At 47.4% G+C, this 19,634-nt stretch overlaps 1 protein-coding gene and 1 non-coding gene across 2 annotated transcripts in view; both read left to right on the top strand.

The window, feature by feature from the left end:
* LOC120381801 (zinc finger protein 850-like) overlaps window positions 1–19,634 on the top strand; it is a gene marked incomplete at its 5' end in the record, with an annotated part of 159,223 nt that overhangs the window by 89,044 nt on the left and 50,545 nt on the right. The gene's annotated exons all lie outside the window — the stretch shown is intronic.
* On the top strand, window positions 6,277–6,348 carry TRNAT-UGU. The gene has a single exon. It is a non-coding gene; the product is annotated as a tRNA-Thr (tRNA).

Genomic DNA, 19,634 nt, shown 5'->3' with positions numbered 1-19,634 from the left:
CAAAGGGCAGGTCAGGATTTTCATTCTCAGACAGTGCACAAAACAGGACTCAACCCTCGGCATAAACGAAACGAGCTGCCCACAGATTCTGGCAGCCACAATGAGCATTTGGTGTGAGAGCTCAGACCTGCCCCCTCGTCTGAGAGGGGACTGGACCACTGACCTATCAGCTCCTAACTCCCAAACTTTCAGTAACTCTATCATCAGTGCCTGTGAGTGTAATTTAAACCATAAGAAAAACCACACTAAGCTAGACCGAAGGTCCATCTAGCTCTGAATCTTGTCTTCTGACAGTAGCCAATACCAGGTGCCCCAAAAGCAGCTCAGTAAGGTACCACTGGAACTTGAACCCAGGATCTCCTGTATACAAAACAGTGGTTTTAGCCAGCTAAGCCATGGTGCCTACAGCTGCTGAAGGGATCATGTCTGCGCACACCTGACTCTCTGCCAACCCCCATCTGGGCCTGACAAGCTTTGCTGGTGTTTGGATTCAGTAAAGCAGAGGAGCAGGGGAAGTTTTACTCCCAAGGTTCTTTGGACAGGTCTACACTACAAAATTAGATCGGTGTAACTACATTACTCAGGGGTGTAAAAAATTTACCTCCCTAAGCAATGCAGTTATATCAGCCTAACCCCGGTGCAGATAGCGCTGTGCCAACAGGAGGGCTTCTCCCGACAACATAGCTTGGGGAGGGGCTTGGTTAGTGAAGATGAAGAGAATAGGTGGCCCATGGCTCTTGCATTTGGGGAGGCTGGGTGTGAGCGCTGGAAGCTCCCTAGAAGTGGGGGGCCCATTGGTGCCCAGACCATGGCACTGCCCCCCCCCACCCTTCTCCTCTCTCTGAGGCCCCCCCTGTGCTCCCCCCTTGCTCCTGTTTGGCCACTTCCCACCCCCCGCTCTTCCTCTTTGGCTGAGGACGGTTGAGCCACCTTTCGCTCGCTCCTCTCCTCCCCCAAGGCCTTCCTGCCTCCTGCTCGTGCCTCTCCACCCCATACCACAAGGTCTGCCCACCAGCCGCCACCGCCACCTCGCTGACCCGTCCCTGCAACCCACCCTGCCCACCACCCACACCTCTGTGCCTCTCCCTGGAGATCCACCCTGCCCACTTCTCTCACCTCTGCCTCTCCCTTGAGACCTGCCCTGCCCACTGCCCCCACCTCCGAGACCTGCTCTGCCCACCGCTCGAACCTCTCTGCCCCTCCCCTGAGACCCACCCTGTCCACGTCTTTCTTCGGTCGTCTGTTGTTATTCCATGAAACATCAAAAATGGAATAAAAAGCTGAGTTTACTCCAGGGTGAGGAAAGAAAGGAGCCACCAACCCCCCGGCATTGCTGCTTTAGTTAAAGTGTTTTAACTAAACAGCTATTGAATGTCCTCCCTATGCCCCTTGTGTCCCCAGAGCACATCCGTGCTAGCAGTTCGTGCATGGCAACAGAGAGCAGTGCACTGTGGGTAACTATCCCACTGTGCAACTGGCTGAGGGTGTTTTGGGAAGGGTTTGCAATGCCTCATGGGCTGGTACAGCATCACATGACACAGGTTTCTCTATCCCACCGTTCCATGGGCATCTTACTAGATTGCCAGCTGCTTTTCAACCGCAGTGTGTGTGGCGGGGTAGAGACTGTTTGTGTTCTGGGGAGAGACAGTGTGTGTGTTGGGGAAGAGTGAGTGTGTTGAGCTAGGTAGGAGCAGATCATTATTACCCCTACTTGAAAGAGGGAGAAGCTAAGGCTGAGAAAGGAGAATTGACTTGTCTTAGGTCACACAGCCAGTCAGTGGCAGAGTTGGGAATAGGACCCAAGAGCCCTGATTTCCAAACTAACCATTGGATCTTGAATTTCAGACATTGAATGACCTGAATAAAGTGCTCTCAGATGAGCTCCAGACCAACAACAGTGCACAGGAATTATTCAGCAAGTATTTGAGGAGAACTGCAATGTTAGAGAGAATCATGAACTGCTCAGAGACCATTAATGCAGAGAAGCAGCAAAATTCATCAAACATAGAACTGGTTCTGACTTATTTCCTTGGTCTTAAAAGAGAACAACAAGGACCTGAGTCTCCTCCCTGTCAATAACCCCCTGCTCAGCCAATCAGGGTAGAGACTGAGGACGGGAGGCTGAGGGTTCTCACCAGAGAGCCCAAAGGATGGCCCAGGTCACTGGTGGGGATCATTGCCCGAGCACTATTTCAGCCCCACATTTTTGTGTGGACCTCCCACAGTGGGAGCTGCAGAGCACTCCCCGCAACACACACACACACACACACACACACTCCTGGTGTTGGGAGGGGAACAGGAGAAAGGACAAAACAAGCAAGAAATGAAGAGAAAGGAGAGAGGGATGGATGGAGGAAAAGGGGAAACAAAAAGGACAAACCCCAATGTCCCCAGTGATTCTCAGGGACAAAATCCCAGGTGCTCAATAAACTTCTGTCTCCTTAAGCTCGTGTTTTCCATGCCCAGAATTCAACTGTCACCAGATGGATCAGACTGAACAGGTTTCAAACCTCCAGGAGGCTCTTACCTTCTAAACAGGGACGGCTGTTTTCTAGTAAAATCATGAAAAGGGAAGGAGAAAACTCGAAAGAGGTTCCTCCTGGCGCTCACATCCGTGAACCCGAATACTCTCTCAGTCCTCAAAGAGAGACCCGGAGAAGGAGACTTGCTGAAGCAAAGCCACAGGAGTCTCTGAGGTTTCCCTGGCCCCTCGCTCCTGTCCTGCCTGGCTGATGTCAGCATCTCTCTGTGAGGTCACCACCTCCCCAAAACCTTTGACCAATGGTCTGAGGTCCTGCAAAAGGCCTTTGTGATGTCACTGCCACACCCCTCCCTTACTGCGCTAATGTCCTGCCCCTAGCCAGCCACTTTGGAGGTTTGAGCTACTCCCTGTGTATCACCCGTATCAAGGAGCGTTCGTTCTAGGCAGCAAGCCTGCTAGACAGGAAAACATCAGATGCTGCTCTCAATGCTACACTCAGTTTTTCAGAAATGAGTTGACTTTATGGCCAGAAGAGACCATTAGAGCATCTAATCTGACCCCCTGCATATCACAGGCCTCCTGTATGACACAAGAGCTACTTTTGGGGCAAACACATTCCAGAAAGGCATCTAGTCTTCATGAAATGACATCAAGAGATGGAGAATCCACCACTTTCCTTGGTAGCTTGTTCCTGTGGTCAATCATCCTCACTGTTGAATCTTTGTGCCTTAGTTGTAATATGAATTTGTCTCTTTTCACCTTCCAGACATTGGGTCTTGTTATGCTTTTCTCTGCTAGACTAAAAAGCCCTTTATTATCCAATCTTTTCTCTCCATTAATGCACTTCAACACTTCAATGAAGTCACCTTTCTATCTTCTTTTGATAAGCTGGACAGGTTGAGCTCTTTCAGTAGCTCACTAGAAGGCATTTTTCTCCAGCCCTCAGGACATTTGGTGGCTCTTTGCTGCCCCAGCTCCAATTTCACAACATCTTTTTCAAATGAGGACATCAAATCTGGAGGCAGTATTCCAGTATCAGTCTCACTGATGCCGTGTCACCTCCTGTGGCGTTACTGACATAATCTGTAACTGTATAGATCACCGTTGTGACCACTGTTCTATATTTGCAGCCAATATTGTAGAAAGGTTGTCATGTAAGGGGTCTATGGAGAGGTTCTGATTGGTTGATTATAATGATGCCATCTCTAGATGTGTATCATTTTTGTAGTTGATGTTATAAGTATTGGCTCTGTTCTGTCCATATTTCAAACTTGTGCTCTGCTTCCGGGAAACACCCCAGACAAGTTGGTGTCAGTTCTGCCTAGCCTGCTTGATGGCCCATTAAAGACCATCAGCTCTACAATTGACCCACTGAGAGAAGGCAGATATGCCTTGTAACTCAGCAAGGTCTGCAGGGACCTGCCTATGGACAGAACTCTAAGGTTTTTCTATGCCACGTGCTGGACAGAGTGTCCTTGGGACAAAGAAAGCAAAGACCACATGGCAAGAGACTATAAAAGGCTGATGCCTCATCTCCATCTTGTCTTCAATCCTGCTTCATACCTCTGGAGGGACTTTGCTACAAACTGAAGCTCTGTACAAAGGACTGAATGACCCATCCCAGCAGTTTATTGAACCTGCAGTTTATTCCATCACTGCTACAAGCCTGAACCAAGAACTTTCCCATTACTGTATGTGAAGGGTTAAAATCCATGTGCATGTTATATAACAACCTGGTCTATGGATTGTGGCAGCTCTTTTCCAGACCCGAAGTCCAGACTATGGTCTAGCCCACTATGACTGTTTTGATGGTTTAAATTACACTCACAGGCACTGATGATATTACTGAAAGTTTGGGAGTTAGGAGCTGGTAGGTCAGTGGCCCAGTCCCCTCACAGATGACCCCGTCCCTGTGGGACAGGGGCAGGTCTGAGCTCTCACACCAAATGCCCCATTGTGGCTGCCAGAATCTGTGGGCAGCTCGTTTAGTTTATGCCGAGGGTTGAGTCCTGCTTCGTGCACCATGTGTGAGAATGAAAATCCTAACCCGCCCTTTGAAATAACGAATGCAGCAGGACGTGTTATTGTCCCTGCCCCAGAGCAGACAGACCAATGGAGAAATGCCATTGAGACCAGGGTAATACTCCACTGCCGTTCTACCTTTTTTACTTGCTACACTCCCTCCCAGCCTTGTGGGGTCTCAGAGCCCAGTACTGAGCCTGAGCCGAGATGTCTACACTGCAAATTTACCACCCCACAGCCCAAGCCCCAGGAGCCTGAGCTGGTATGGGGCAGCTCTGGGTGTTTCATTGCAGTGTGGACATAAGCCTATTGTGTTTCATTTCTTAGGTTCTGCTGCCATCGTGTGGCCATTTCCTTCCCCTCCTTTCTGTCCAAAGCGCAGAGCCCAGTTCCTCCAGGGGGAGAAGGACGTCTTCCTTCTTTCCTTCCTCAACAGCCCCTTCCCTGGAGAGTCCTTTGCTGGGGTCTGGGTGGGGAACAGCTGTTTCTGAGGATTAATTTCATATTAATGGTGTTGATCTATAGATTTTACAGCCAGACTAGATCACTAGGTACCTCTGCTCTGACCTGATTCAGAACAGAGTCCAGAGAATTTTACCCAGTGACTCCTACATCCACCCCAAGATCTTCTGGCTGAACGAGGAGGCTTCATTCAGAAAGTCATCGTGTTTGGGTGTAAAGGTGTGAAATGATGGGGAAATTGGCCCCTCTTTCAAGTTTAAATGTTGTCACTTCTACACCTAGACCGGGGTGGCCAACCTGAGCCTGAGAAGGAGCCAGAATTTCCAATGTAACTGCCAAACGTGCATCTTTGTATGCAACTACTGAGTCAATTGTGAACCTTCCCATCATTGTCCTTTGCTCTTAATCCTGAGGCTATTGCCCCATCATGGGGCCATTTCCCGCCTCTCTCTCATACAGAAGCACAATTTTCTTTGCACAGACACAGGAACAGCAAGATCTTTCTCTGTCCCTTGTGCAAAGCAGGGGGCCAAATTCCATGGAAACAATGGACAAGCAGGGGGCTCTAGGCACATCCAGCCCTGACCGTGAGATGTTCCCTCCCCTCTTTCTTTATGCCCCTGTTGTTATTTCATGGATTGTCTGGGATGGGGAAAAAGCTGAGTTCACTCCAGGTGGAGGGGAAAAGAACCCTGAAAATCTCAGGACCCAACCCTGCTACCGGGATCACTGAGGTGCTGGGAATCTGCCTGGGAAAGGGACTGTGTGAATTGTCAAGGTGGGGAATGAATAACAATCTACAACTAGATCCACCTCATTAACCACCGACACAGGCTAATCCTGCTGCCAATAGAAGGGAAACTGGGAGTGATTCTTTGCTGTTCAGCCATGGAAACAGTGACCCAATTGCACCGCAGTGAATGTGCTGGGGAAACCTAGAGTTTGCAGGCAGGTGGAAATAGCAGATCCTAGAAACACCTGGAGCTCCCACACCACTTCTGCCACTAGGGTGAGGTGTTGAGCTGCTCACAGCATCCCCACTATGACCTTGCAGCAGGGGATTGCCGCACCCCAACCCAATGCAGGGAGATGGCTGAGTGTATCTCTGCACCCTGAGACCAGGGCACCCACTCTCTGCCCCACACATAGAATCTGGCCCTGCTGAAAAGTGACCCCTATGAATAAGTCACCTCCAGGAGAGCAGGATTGGTCCTCAGAGAGGGAATGGGCTTCTCGTGAAGCTTATAGGTCACTGGATGCTCTGGAAACAGGAGGGCTCTGAGTGTAACCCATAGCAAACACAACCTGCTAGGGATGTAGCTCAGTGGTTGAGCACATACTTTGTATGTATGAGGCCCTGGGTTCAATCCCCAGCATCTTCATGATCATTTTTTCACCCTGCTGCTTTCCTCATGCCCAGAGGGGATGTGGCTCACCAGTCTCCCTGCACCAGTTTCAGTCCTGCTCAGTGAAGGGCAAGTGACAATTGCATGGAAGATCTGCGGGGGAGTGTTTCTGCTCCTAAGTCACCTTGGTACGTTTAAGATTCCCACCCGCTGTGCTGCTTGGGACAATGGTAGATGAGAAGGGCGAATCCTCCAGCACTGGAGGGAAAGGTCCCATCTGCACAGACTGAGAGGCAAGGAAACAGAGGGGCAGTCAGTGCTCAGGGAGGAGAGCGGTCAATGATTTACTCCCAGCAGGGGACACTGTCTTTTTGAGTATCAGAGGGGTAGCCGTGTTAGTCTGGATCTGTAAAAGGTGACAGAGTCCTGTGGCGCCTTCTAGACTAACAGACGTATTGGCGCATGAGCTTTCGTGGGTGAATCCCCACTTCGTCAGATGAATGGAGTGGGAATTCTATGACTGGCTAGCCAACTACAAAAGCAGTTTCTCCTCCCTTGGTGATCACACCTCAACTGCTAGAAGAGGGTCTCATCCTCCCTGATTGAACTAACCTTCTTATCTCTAGCCTGCTTCTTGCCTGCATACTTATACCTGCCCCTGCAAATTTCCACTACATTCACCTGACGAAGTGGGATTCACCCACGGAAGCTTATGCTCCAATACGTCTGTTAGTCTGTAAGGTGCCACTGGACTCTGTCTTTTTGAAGCGAGTGCTGCTGGCTTGGGATGGTGCTGACGATGGATAGAAAAAAGGCTGGAGTCAATGACAGATGGGACCACAGAAGGGGAAGGGGAATGGCAGCCCCACAGAAGGTCCTGGGTGCTCAGATGCCCCCAGTTATTGCACGCTGGCCTGTCCTAGAGAGAGAAAAGACACCGAGGGATCCAGCCCCCCTACAGTGATCCCATGGACAAGAACCTGGTTAGGAGTGGGGTGAAGGTTCCCTCTGAGCAAAGGGGAGCTGAAATCCCTCCGTGTCCTGGAATTTAAGCAATGAAAGCTTCAAACCCTGCACGGGTGTGGGCTGAGGTGCATCAGCAGAAGATTGGGCTGGACAGGGGTGGCAGTCAGAGGGTTGGGGTGCAGGAGTGGGTGTGGGGGGCAGGCTCTTGGAAGGAGTTTGGGTGCAGGTGTGGGGTCTGGGCTGGGGCAGGGGGTTGGGGTTGCAGGAGAGGGTGAGGGGTGCAGCATTTACCTCGGGCATCTCCTGAAAGCAACCCGCAGCCCCTAAGCTGGAAGGCCGGGGGCGTCTCTGCACACTGCTACCCACAGACTCCACCCCTGCAGCTCCCATTGCCACAGTTGGCAGTTGGGGCGGGGGCAGCATGTGGAGACCCTCCACCCCAACAGTTGTTCTTCTCACAGCTGGCTGATGGGGGGAAGCAGGGGATCTCCCAAATCTGGGGGAATCTCTCTGTGCCCCACTGTTAGTTCTCCATCCTGTCTCCCCCTAACCACGCACACCACTCCCCTCCCCATTATCAGTGTTTTAGAGAGACCCCTCCCTCCCTTTATGGGATACAGACTCTCTGTGACAGAGACTGACTGGGGATCCTCTCTGCATGGCCCCAGTAGGGAAGGAAAGCGACTGGGGGAGGGGGAGAAGATGGGCAGAAGGAGTCTAATGGGGCAAAGCCAGAATAGAGGAGATTTTCTTCCTGTTAAAATGTACTGGAGTCTCATCGCTGAAAAGCCGCATCTTGAGTTAAGTTTGAACCAGCAGCCTTTCAATTACCAGGCAAAGGTGTGAACCACAGAGACTGATAACTGCCTGCTTCCCAAATGTGTTTAAAAAACATCTTTAGGGGTGCAACTGGTTAGTGCAGAGGGGCCATCTGTTGGGGTTATGAGTTCAAGCTTTCTCTCAAGCCCTTGTTTCTCTTACCTGTGTAGTTTGTTTTGCCTAATTCATATACAAAGTGCTACACTAGAAAAAGGAGAGTAAGTTCTAAAATGTAGAGGTGGGTGAATACTTTAGAAACATCCCCCCTGTGCTGCCATTAGTTCCAGTAGATTGTTCACTGGAAGGGCAAATTGATTTCTTTGCTGCTGAGAAAGATGCCAGGACAGGTCTGTGGGCACTAGATCTCTCTGCTTCTTCCAGTTCCTTCCCTGCTCCAGTCACTGCTGTAGGAGGATCCTATATGCACTGAGCCTAAACATTTTCCTGGGCCTTCTTAGCATAGTTGGCAGCATGTCAGTCTCATACTCAGTAGGTCCTGAGCTCACACCTCAGAAAAGACAATGGTTTTCTGCTCCCTGCTTCAGATTTTCTAAAGGAAATCAGAGAAAAGAAGCTATAGGAGAGTGGTTCCTAGACACTCTAACACACACAGATTTTTCTAAGGCATTAACTTTTCCTACTCTGTGGCGTTTGTATTCTCCATAGAGCAAAATAAAACAAAAACATGCAAGTCTAAGACTAATACAGTATGAAACTCAATACAGATAAAATCTCACCCTCAGAGATCTTCCAATAAGCTTCTTTTGCAGACTAGACTTATTTCTTGTCTGGGCCCAATCTTTTCACCTGGTATAGTCCTTGTTCCAGCTCAGGTGGTAGCTAGGGGATTTCTCATGACTGCAGCCACCTTTCTTCTGTTCCACCCCCTTAAACAGCTTTGGTACAAGGCAGGAATCTTTTGTCTCTCTCCTGGGGAAAAGCCCCAGGTTTAAGATGGATTCCTGTACCAGGTGACATGGTCACATGCCCTGTGAGACCCCAAGCCTTCATTGTTCCTGGCCTGACTCACAGATGGTGCAGGACAGAGCGATCTCCAGTCAATTGTCCTGGTTAATGGGAGCCATCAGGAGTCCAAACCACTATTAATGGCCCACACTTTGCATCATTACAACAGGACCTCAGAGTTATAGTTCATATTTCTAGCTTCAGATACAGGAATGATCGGTTCATACAAATAGGCTGAACACACACAGTAGATAATAAGCTTTGTAATGATACTGCACAAGAGACCTTTTGCATGAAGCATGTTCCAGTTACATTATATTCACACTCATTAGCATATTTTCATAAAATCATCAACATCACAGCAGGGAAAGGGTTTTACTGTGGCACCTGGGAGCAGTTGAGTTTCATGTTCAGGCTCTGCTATGAGTTCCTCCAGGTTTCCCATAAGCACACAGGGCCCTTAGCGGGTACTCTCAATACAGGAATGGCCCAGATACAATGAAGTGATGGGAATTGCATTTTCCTTTTTAATTTTTGAATTTCCAATGACATTTCTATTTGTGATTTTGTTTTGCTTCGTATAACTGTGTTTTCTCAGGGACTTGATATTTACCAGGCTAACTAACAGCTAATAACGGGAGACTTCCAAGCAGGGCGTGGGCGAGCGGAAAAGAACTGTAAGAGGCGCTGGTTTTCGACCTTGTGTTAGATAAGAATAAAATGCAGATTGTAGCAGAAATTGCTGAGAGAAGTAAGCTATCAGAAAGGAATATGTACAAACAAAATGCAGTTGTTGCTCCTTACTGTATGTCACAAAAGGTATAAATGCTTGCCTTAATTGTTTATCTAACCGAGACCTACCTCGGGAGGGGAAACTCTGCCTGTCTGTACTCTCCCGAATAACTGCAGTTGCTCGAAATAAACGGGCATAATATAATAACATTTAACATCTCTGTGGTGGGAAGAACATCTCAACAGCCCAACACTGTGGCATTTGATTTCAAAAAGGAGAACTATACAAAAATGAGGGGGTTAGTTAAACAGAATTTAAAAGGTACAGTGACTAAAGTGAAATTCCTGTAAGCTGCATGGACACTTTAACGACACCATAATAGAGGCCCAACTTAAATGTATACCCCAATTTAAGAAACACAGTAAAAGAACTAAAAAAGAGCCACCGGGGCTTAACAACCATGTAAAAGAAGCAGTGAGAGACAAAAAGACTTCCTTTAAAAAGTGGAAGTCAAATCCTAGAAAGGAGCATAAACATTGCCAAATTGTAGCTGACAAATCTGAGGAACTGTCACAGACTGAAGTGTCACTAGAGGAGGTTTTGGAATTAATTGATAAACTCAACATTAACAAGTCACCAGGACTAGATGGCATTCACCCAAGAGTTCTGAAAGAACTCAAATGTGAAGTTGCGGAACTATTAACTATGGTTTGTAACCTGTCCTTTGAATCGGCTTTGGTACCCAATGACTGGAAGTTAGCTAATGTAACGCCAATATTTAAAAAGGGCTCTAGAGGTGATCCCGGCAATTACAGACCAGTAAGTCTAACATCGGTACCGGGCAAATTAGTTGAAACAATAGTAAAGAATGAAATTGTCAGACACATAGAAGAACATAAATTGTTGGGCAAAAGTCAACACAGTTTCCGTAAAGGGAAATCATGTCTTACTAATCTATTAGAGTTCTTTGAAGGGGTCAACAAACATGTGGACAAGGGGGATCCAGTGGACATAGTGTACTTAGATTTCCAGAAAGCCTTTGACAAGGTCCCTCACCAAAGGGTCTTACATAAATTAAGTTGTCATGGGATAAAAGGGAAGGTCCTTTCAAGGACTGAGAACTGGTTAAAAGACAGGGAACAAAGGGTAGGAATTAATGGTAAATTCTCAGAATGGAGAGGGGTAACTAGTGGTGTTCCCCAAGGGTCAGTCCTAGGACCAATCCTATTCACCTTATTCATAAACGATCTGGAGAAAGGGGTAAAAAGTGAGGTGGCAAAGTTTGCAGATGATATTAACTGCTCAAGATAGTTAAGACCAAAGCAGACTGTGAAGAACTTAATAAAGATCTCACAAAACTAAGTGATTGGGCAACAAAATGGCACATGAAATTTAATGTGGATAAATGTAAAGTAATGCATATTGGAAAAAATAACTCCAATTATACATAAAATATGATCGGGACTAATTTAGTTACAACAAATCAGGAAAAAGATCTTGGAGTCATCATGGATAGTTCTCTGAAGATGCCCACGCAGTGTGCAGAGGCGGTCAAAAAAGCAAACAGGATGTTAGGAATCATTAAAAAGGGGATAGAGAATAAGACTGACTATATTATAACCCTTGTATAACTCCATGGTATGCCCACATCTTGAATTCTATGTACAGATGTGGTCTCCTCATCTCAAAAAAGATATACTGGCATTAGAAAAGGTTCAGAGAAGGGCAATTAAAATGATTAGGGGTTTGGAACGGGTCCCATACGAGGAGAGATTAAAGAGGCTAGGGCTTTTCAGCTTGGAAGAGGAGACTAAGAGGGAATATGATAGAGGTATATAAAATCATGAGTGATGTGGAGAAAGTAGATAAGGAAAAGTTATTTACTTACTCCCATAATACAAGAACTAGGGGCCACCAAATGAAATTAATAGGCAGCAAGTTTAAAACAAATAAAAGGAAGTTCTTCTTCACAGAGCGCACAGTCAACTTGTGGAACTCCTTGCCTGAAGAGGGTGTGAAGGCTAGGACTATAACAGGGTTTAAAAGAAAACTGGATAAATTCATGGAGGTTAAGTCCATTAATGGCTATTAGCCAGGATGGGTAAGGAATGGTGTCCCTAGCCTCTGTTTGTCAGAGGATGGAGATGGATGGCAGGAGAGAGATCACTTGATCATTGTCTGTTAGGTTCACTCCCTGGGCTGCTTCTGCTCTACAACTGTAATTGTCTTTTTACACCAAAATCACTAACTTGAGCACCCAATTCCATGTACAGTCCTAGTGGATGTAAGGCACAGGTAACTTTTGCCTCAGGGTAGCTTGTTGGCATCAACCCTCTCTCCCCCACCTGGAGCTGATGAAATTCCTGGCTGGAGGGACACACACTCTTACAAGTCAAAAGGGAAGGAGCTGATAGAAAAGATCACAGGACTGACCCCAAAGAAGGGTGAGCTGCAAAAGGCAGAAGCAGGCAACTCATCTGGCAGAGCTGAGAGACCACAGTGAAGATGGTGCAAAGATCACTATATTGGAATTAGCAAATGTGATATTTTTAAAACAAATCTTTGGGAAGCCCTAATAAAGGCATTTCTTACAGTTCTCTCCGATTTGGATTTTCTGATATCTAATAGGGAATGACATCTGATTGAAGCTTTTCCCAAATGCAGAGCATGTGTAGGGTCTCTCTCCACTGTGGATTCTACGATGTCTGACAAAGTCTGAGTGCTCAATGAAACTTTTCCCGCACTCAGAGCATGTGTACGGGATCTCTCATGTGTGGATTCTCCGATGTCTGATAAGGCTTGAGCGCCGACTGAAGCTTTTCCCGCACTCAGCGCACGTGTAGGGCGTCTCTCCTGTGTGGATTCTCTGATGTCTAATAAGGTTAGAGCGCAGACTGAAGCTTTTCCTGCACTCAGAGCACGTGTAGGGCATCTCCCCTGTGTGGATTCTCTGATGTGTGATAAGGCTTGAGAGCTGACTGAAGCTTTTCCCGCACTCAGAGCACGTGTAGGGCGTCTCCCCTGTGTGGATTCTCTGATGTGTGATAAGGTTTGAGCGCCGACTGAAGCTTTTCCCGCACTCAGAGCATGTGTAGGGCCTCTCCCCTGTGTGGATTCTCTGATGTGTGATAAGGCTTGAGCGCAGACTGAAGCTTTTCCCGCACTCAGCGCACATGTAGGGCGTCTCCCCTGTGTGGATTCTCTGATGTGTGATAAGGCTTGAGCGCAGACTGAAGCTTTTCCCGCACTCAGAGCACGTGTAGGGCGTCTCCCCTGTGTGGATTCTCTGATGTCTGATAAGGTGTGAGGGCCGATTGAAGCTTTTCCCACACTCGTGGCATGTGTAGTGTGTCTTTTCCAAGTTGATTCTCTCATGTGTAATAAGGTCTGAGAGGCTACGGAAGTTCTCCTCTGGCCTCTGCTGAGTCTCAGAGGCTTTTACTGTTTCTCGGAGTGCACAACTCCTGGAAACATTCCCTTTGGGTCTTCCTGATAACGTCCCATGTGGTGCTCCTTGCTCAGCATCTTCCTGCTGGGGTTTCTGCTCCTCATTCTCACGCACCATCCTATCATCTGATGGGAGACAGAGAGAATCCAGACATAGGTCACTCCCTGTGCCTGAGAGAAAGGAAATCTCAGAGACAGGAATTTAAAAAGGGATGAACAAACCAAAATATGTGCAGGAGAGATCAAACCTATCAGGAGCTGATTTTCCCCAGAGGAGAGAGGAAGGGATCAGTTTTGGTCTGCATTTCACCAGAACATGCAGGGAAAAGTGGGATTAGGTAGGGATCTGCTGCCAGTTGTTAGTCAGGATAGGTGGGAAGCCATGAGTGACATCTGCCTAATTATTCCACATCTGCAGGGAACAATCCTGAACTTGGAGAGCTCACAAAGTCTTTGTAGGGCATCCCGAATGTTTCCTGTATTCACGGACAGTTTTTGACTTGCTTTAACCAAGTCCTCACCTGTGCAGGCAGCTCTTGGAAGCACTTCTTTCTCAGAGCCCTGGAGGTCCAGGACCCATGGCTCTTCCCCTCGTTCCAGCTGTGAGACCACATCAGGTTTGGAATTTAGAAACCCTATGCCAGACAAAGAAAACAAGGGAGGTCAGTGGAATTTGTGGGATACTTGTCACAAAGAATAGTCCATGGTTTTAAGCTCAGATCATTTTTAAGCAGTAACATCCCAAGACCAGCTTCCTTGGCTCCAAGTGGCACGAGAGTTATTATTAATCATATGCATTACCTTAGTGCCTAAGGACCAACTAACAGTGTGTCTCCGTTGTGCTAGGCACAGTACAAATGCAGAATAGTAGATGGCCCGTGCTCTGAAGAATTTACAGTCTAAATAGACAAGACAGACACAGCATGGGGGAAGGGGTAGACCCCTGTTAGAATGGCGATATTCAGGCCTGCCTGCAAAGCCTATATTTTAAGAACGTAGGTGTATTTTTATCACTTAGCTAGTTACAGGAGTATGAAAACAAAGAATCAAAATCACAGTCTGCCTGTGTCTGGGCCTTCTCTCACTAGGACAGCCTGAGGCCTTGTTCTTAGGCTAAGGCCTTTGGCTAAGCAACAGGGGCAGCCATAAGCTGGGAAGCGAAGGGTCACATCCTCACATCCCAAACCAGTCACACTGAAATAAGGTGCTATTGGGCTGTTAGGAAGACAGTCCTGTCCGGATCTTAAGATGGTTAAAGAAACCTTAATTTGATAGCATTCTGTCTGGCAAGAAATCACTTATCAATGGTTGTGGTTGTGAAACCCTCATTTCTGTATTGTTCTATCTTTATGGCCACCACTTTTACATTGTTAATCAGTCTGGTTCTCTAATTGTTTCTCTCTCCTGTATAATTAATTTTGCCAGGTGTAAGTTAATTAGGGTAAAAGCAACAAAGAATCCTGTGGCACCTTATAGACTAACAGACGTTCTGCAGCATGAGCTTTCGTGGGTGAATACCCACTTCTTCAGATGCAAGTGGTGGAAATTTCCAGGGGCAGGTTTATATATGCAAGCAAGAAGCAAGCTAGAGATAACGAGGTTAGTTCAATCAGGGAGGATGAGGCCCTGTTCTAGCAGTTGAGGTGTGAAAACCAAGGGAGGAGAAACTGGTTCTGTAATTGGCAAGCCATTCACAGTCTTTGTTTAATCCTGAGCTGATGGTGTCAAATTTGCAGATGAACTGGAGCTCAGCAGTTTCTCTTTGAAGTCTGGTCCTGAAGTTTTTTTGCTGCAGGATGGCCACCTTAAGATCTGCTATTGTGTGGCCAGGGAGGTTGAAGTGTTCTCCTACAGGTTTTGTATATTGCCATTCCTAATATCTGATTTGTGTCCATTTATCCTTTTCCTTAGAGACTGTCCAGTTTGGCCGATGTACATAGCAGAGGGGCATTGCTGGCATATGATGGCATATATTACATTGGTGGACGTGCAGGTGAATGAACCGGTGATGGTGTGGCTGATCTGGTTAGGTCCTGTGATGGTGTTACTGGTGTAGATATGTGGGCAGAGTTGGCATCGAGGTTTGTTGCATGGGTTGGTTCCTGAGCTAGAGTTACTATGGTGCGGTGTGCAGTTACTGGTGAGAATATGCTTCAGGTTGGCAGGTTGTCTGTGGGCGAGGACTGGCCTGCCACCCAAGGCCTGTGAAAGTGTGGGATCATTCTCCAGGATGGGTTGTAGATCCCTGATGATGCGCTGGAGGGTTTTAGCTGGGGACTGTATGTGATGGCCAGTGGAGTCCTGTTGGTTTCTTTCTTGGGTTTGTCTTGCAGTAGGAGGCTTCTGGGTACACGTCTGGCTCTGTTGATCTGTCTCCTTATTTCCTCGTGCGGGTACTGTAGTTTTGAGAATGCTTGGTGGAGATTTTGTAGGTGTTGGTCTCTGTCTGTGGGGTTAGAGCAGATGCGGTTGTACCTCAGTGCTTGGCTGTAGACAATGGATCTTGTGGTGTGCCCGGGATGGAAGCTGGAGGCATGAAGGTAGGCATAGCGGTCGGTAGGTTTTCGGTATAGGGTGGTGTTAATGTGTCCATCAATTATTTGCACTGTAGTGTCTAGGAAGTGGACCGTCCGTGTAGATTGGTCCAGGCTGAGGTTGATGGTGGGGTGGAAGCTGTTGAAATCGTGGTGGAATTTTTCCAGAGTCTCTTTCCCATGGGTCCAGATGATGAAGATGTCATCAATGTAGCGTAGGTAGAGAAGGGGCGTGAGTGGACGGGAGCTGAGGAAGCGTTGTTCCAGGTCAGCCATAAAAATATTGGCATATTGTGGGGCCATGCGGGTGCCCATAGCGGTGCCACTGATCTGGAGATATATATTGTCATCAAATTTGAAATAGTTGTGTCTGAGGATAAAGGCACAGAGCTCAGCAACCAGTTGTGCTGTGGCATCATCAGGGATACTGTTCCTGACAGCTTGTATTCCATCAGCGTGTGGGATGTTGGTGTAGAGAGCCTCTACATCCATGGTGGCCAGGATGGTGTTTTCTGGAAGGTCACCAATGCATTGTAGTTTCCTCAGGAAATCAGTGGTGGCCCCATGTGGCAGGTAGGAGTTTATCTCTCTATCAAAGAAACTGAGGAACCACCTGATCAGCCTCCTATACAGCAAACAGGAAAACATCAAAAAAGAGCTCTCCAACCTGGAGACTCTCATCAATAACCAAACTTCCATACAAACGGACTTCACTAAAATAAGACAGGAGATCTACATCACTCACTTCACCTCTCTAAAAATTAAAATGGATTGTTTGCTTTCTAAACTCCTACCTGCCACATGGGGCCACAACTGTGGTACCCCTAACCCACCCAGCAATATCGTCAATCTATCCAACCACACACTCAGCCCAGAAGAAACGTCTGTCCTATCTCGGGGACTCTCTTTTTGCCCTGCCACCCCCACCAACATGATACAGTTCTGCGGCGATCTGGAAGCCTACTTTCGCCGTCTCCGACTCAAAGAATACTTTCAGGACAACACTGAACAGCGCACTGATACACAGTTACCCTCCCACCAACAGCACAAAAAGAAGAACTCCACATGGACTCCTCCTGAGGGTCGAAATGACAGTCTGGACCTATACATTGAATGCTTCCGCCGACGTGCACAGGCAGAAATTGTGGAAAAACAACATCGCTTGCCTCATAACCTAAGTCGTGCAGAACGCAATGCCATCCACAGCCTCAGAAACCATCCTGACATTATAATCAAAGAGGCTGATAAAGGAGGTGCTGTTGTCATCATGAACAGGTCTGACTACCAAAAGGAGGCCGCCAGACAACTCTCCAACACCAAATTCTACAGGCCACTGCCCTCAGATCCCACTGAGGAATACACTAAGGAACTGAACCATCTACTCAGGACACTCCCTACACTAACACCGGAACAAATCAACATACCCTTAGAGCCCCGACCAGGGCTATTCTATCTACTGCCCAAAATCCACAAACCTGGAAATCCTGGACGCCCCATCATCTCTGGCATTGGAACTCTTACTGAAGGACTGTCTGGATATGTGGACTTTCTACTCAGACCCTATGCCACCAGCACTCCCAGCTATCTCCGTGACACCACTGATTTCCTGAGGAAACTACAATGCATTGGTGACCTTCCAGAAAACACCATCCTGGCCACCATGGATGTAGAGGCTCTCTACACCAACATCCCACACGCTGATGGAATACAAGCTGTCAGGAACAGTATCCCTGATGATGCCACAGCACAACTGGTTGCTGAGCTCTGTGCCTTTATCCTCAGACACAACTATTTCAAATTTGATGACAATATATATCTCCAGATCAGTGGCACCGCTATGGGCACCCGCATGGCCCCACAATATGCCAATATTTTTATGGCTGACCTGGAACAACGCTTCCTCAGCTCCCGTCCACTCACGCCCCTTCTCTACCTACGCTACATTGATGACATCTTCATCATCTGGACCCATGGGAAAGAGACTCTGGAAAAATTCCACCACGATTTCAACAGCTTCCACCCCACCATCAACCTCAGCCTGGACCAATCTACACGGGAGGTCCACTTCCTAGACACTACGGTGCAAATAATTGATGGACACATTAACACCACCCTATACCGAAAACCTACCGACCGCTATGCCTACCTTCATGCCTCCAGCTTCCATCCCGGCACACCACAAGATCCATTGTCTACAGCCAAGCACTGAGGTACAACCGCATCTGCTCTAACCCCACAGACAGAGACCAACACCTACAAAATCTCCACCAAGCATTCTCAAAACTACAGTACCCGCACGAGGAAATAAGGAGACAGATCAACAGAGCCAGACGTGTACCCAGAAGCCTCCTACTGCAAGACAAACCCAAGAAAGAAACCAACAGGACTCCACTGGCCATCACATACAGTCCCCAGCTAAAACCCCTCCAGCGCATCATCAGGGATCTACAACCCATCCTGGAGAATGATCCCACACTTTCACAGGCCTTGGGTGGCAGGCCAGTCCTCGCCCACAGACAACCTGCCAACCTGAAGCATATTCTCACCAGTAACTGCACACCGCACCATAGTAACTCTAGCTCAGGAACCAACCCATGCAACAAACCTCGATGCCAACTCTGCCCACATATCTACACCAGTAACACCATCACAGGACCTAACCAGATCAGCCACACCATCACCGGTTCATTCACCTGCACGTCCACCAATGTAATATATGCCATCATATGCCAGCAATGCCCTCTCTGCTATGTACATCGGCCAAACTGGACAGTCTCTAAGGAAAAGGATAAATGGACACAAATCAGATATTAGGAATGGCAATATACAAAAACCTGTAGGAGAACACTTCAACCTCCCTGGCCACACAATAGCAGATCTTAAGGTGGCCATCCTGCAGCAAAAAACTTCAGGACCAGACTTCAAAGAGAAACTGCTGAGCTCCAGTTCATCTGCAAATTTGACACCATCAGCTCAGGATTAAACAAAGACTGTGAATGGCTTGCCAATTACAGAACCAGTTTCTCCTCCCTTGGTTTTCACACCTCAACTGCTAGAACAGGGCCTCATCCTCCCTGATTGAACTAACCTCGTTATCTCTAGCTTGCTTCTTGCTTGCATATATAAACCTGCCCCTGGAAATTTCCACCACTTGCATCTGAAGAAGTGGGTATTCACCCACGAAAGCTCATGCTGCAGAACGTCTGTTAGTCTATAAGGTGCCACAGGATTCTTTGTTGCTTTTACAGATCCAGACTAACACGGCTACCCCTCTGATACTTAATTAGGGTAGTGGTTTATAATTGGTTAGAGCAGGAGTAGGCAACCTATGGCGGCACACGAGCTGATTTTCAGTGGCACTCACTCTGCCCAGGTCCTGGCCACCGGTCCAGAAGGCTCTGCATTTTAATTTAATTTTAAATGAAGCTTCTTAAACATTTTTAAAACCTTACTGACTTTACATACAATAGTTCAATTATGTATTATAGACTTATAGAAAGAGACTTTCTAAAAACGTTAAAATGTATTATTGGCACATGAAATCTTAAATTAGAGTGAATAAATGAAGACTCAGCACACCACTTCTGAAAGGTGGCCGACGCCTGGGTTAGAGAATTATGTCACAATATGTTAGAATTGGTTAGTTAAATTTCAGCACAATTACTGGTTAAGGTATAGCTGAGAATATTACTCTATAAATGGGGTCAAACAGGAGGGAGGAAGGAAATTGGAATAACAGAATATCAGGGTTGGAAGGGACTTCAGGAGGTATCTAGTCCCACCCCTGCTCAAAGCAGGATCAATCCCCAACTAAATCATCCCAGCCAAGGCTTTGTCAAGCCTGATCTTAAAAACCT

This window comes from Mauremys reevesii, linkage group 14, assembly GCF_016161935.1.
Source record: "Mauremys reevesii isolate NIE-2019 linkage group 14, ASM1616193v1, whole genome shotgun sequence".
In the NCBI taxonomy this organism is placed as follows: Eukaryota; Metazoa; Chordata; order Testudines; family Geoemydidae; genus Mauremys; species Mauremys reevesii.
The sequence above is the reverse complement of the archived record's forward strand: the minus strand, read 5'-3'. Positions and strand labels throughout refer to the sequence as shown.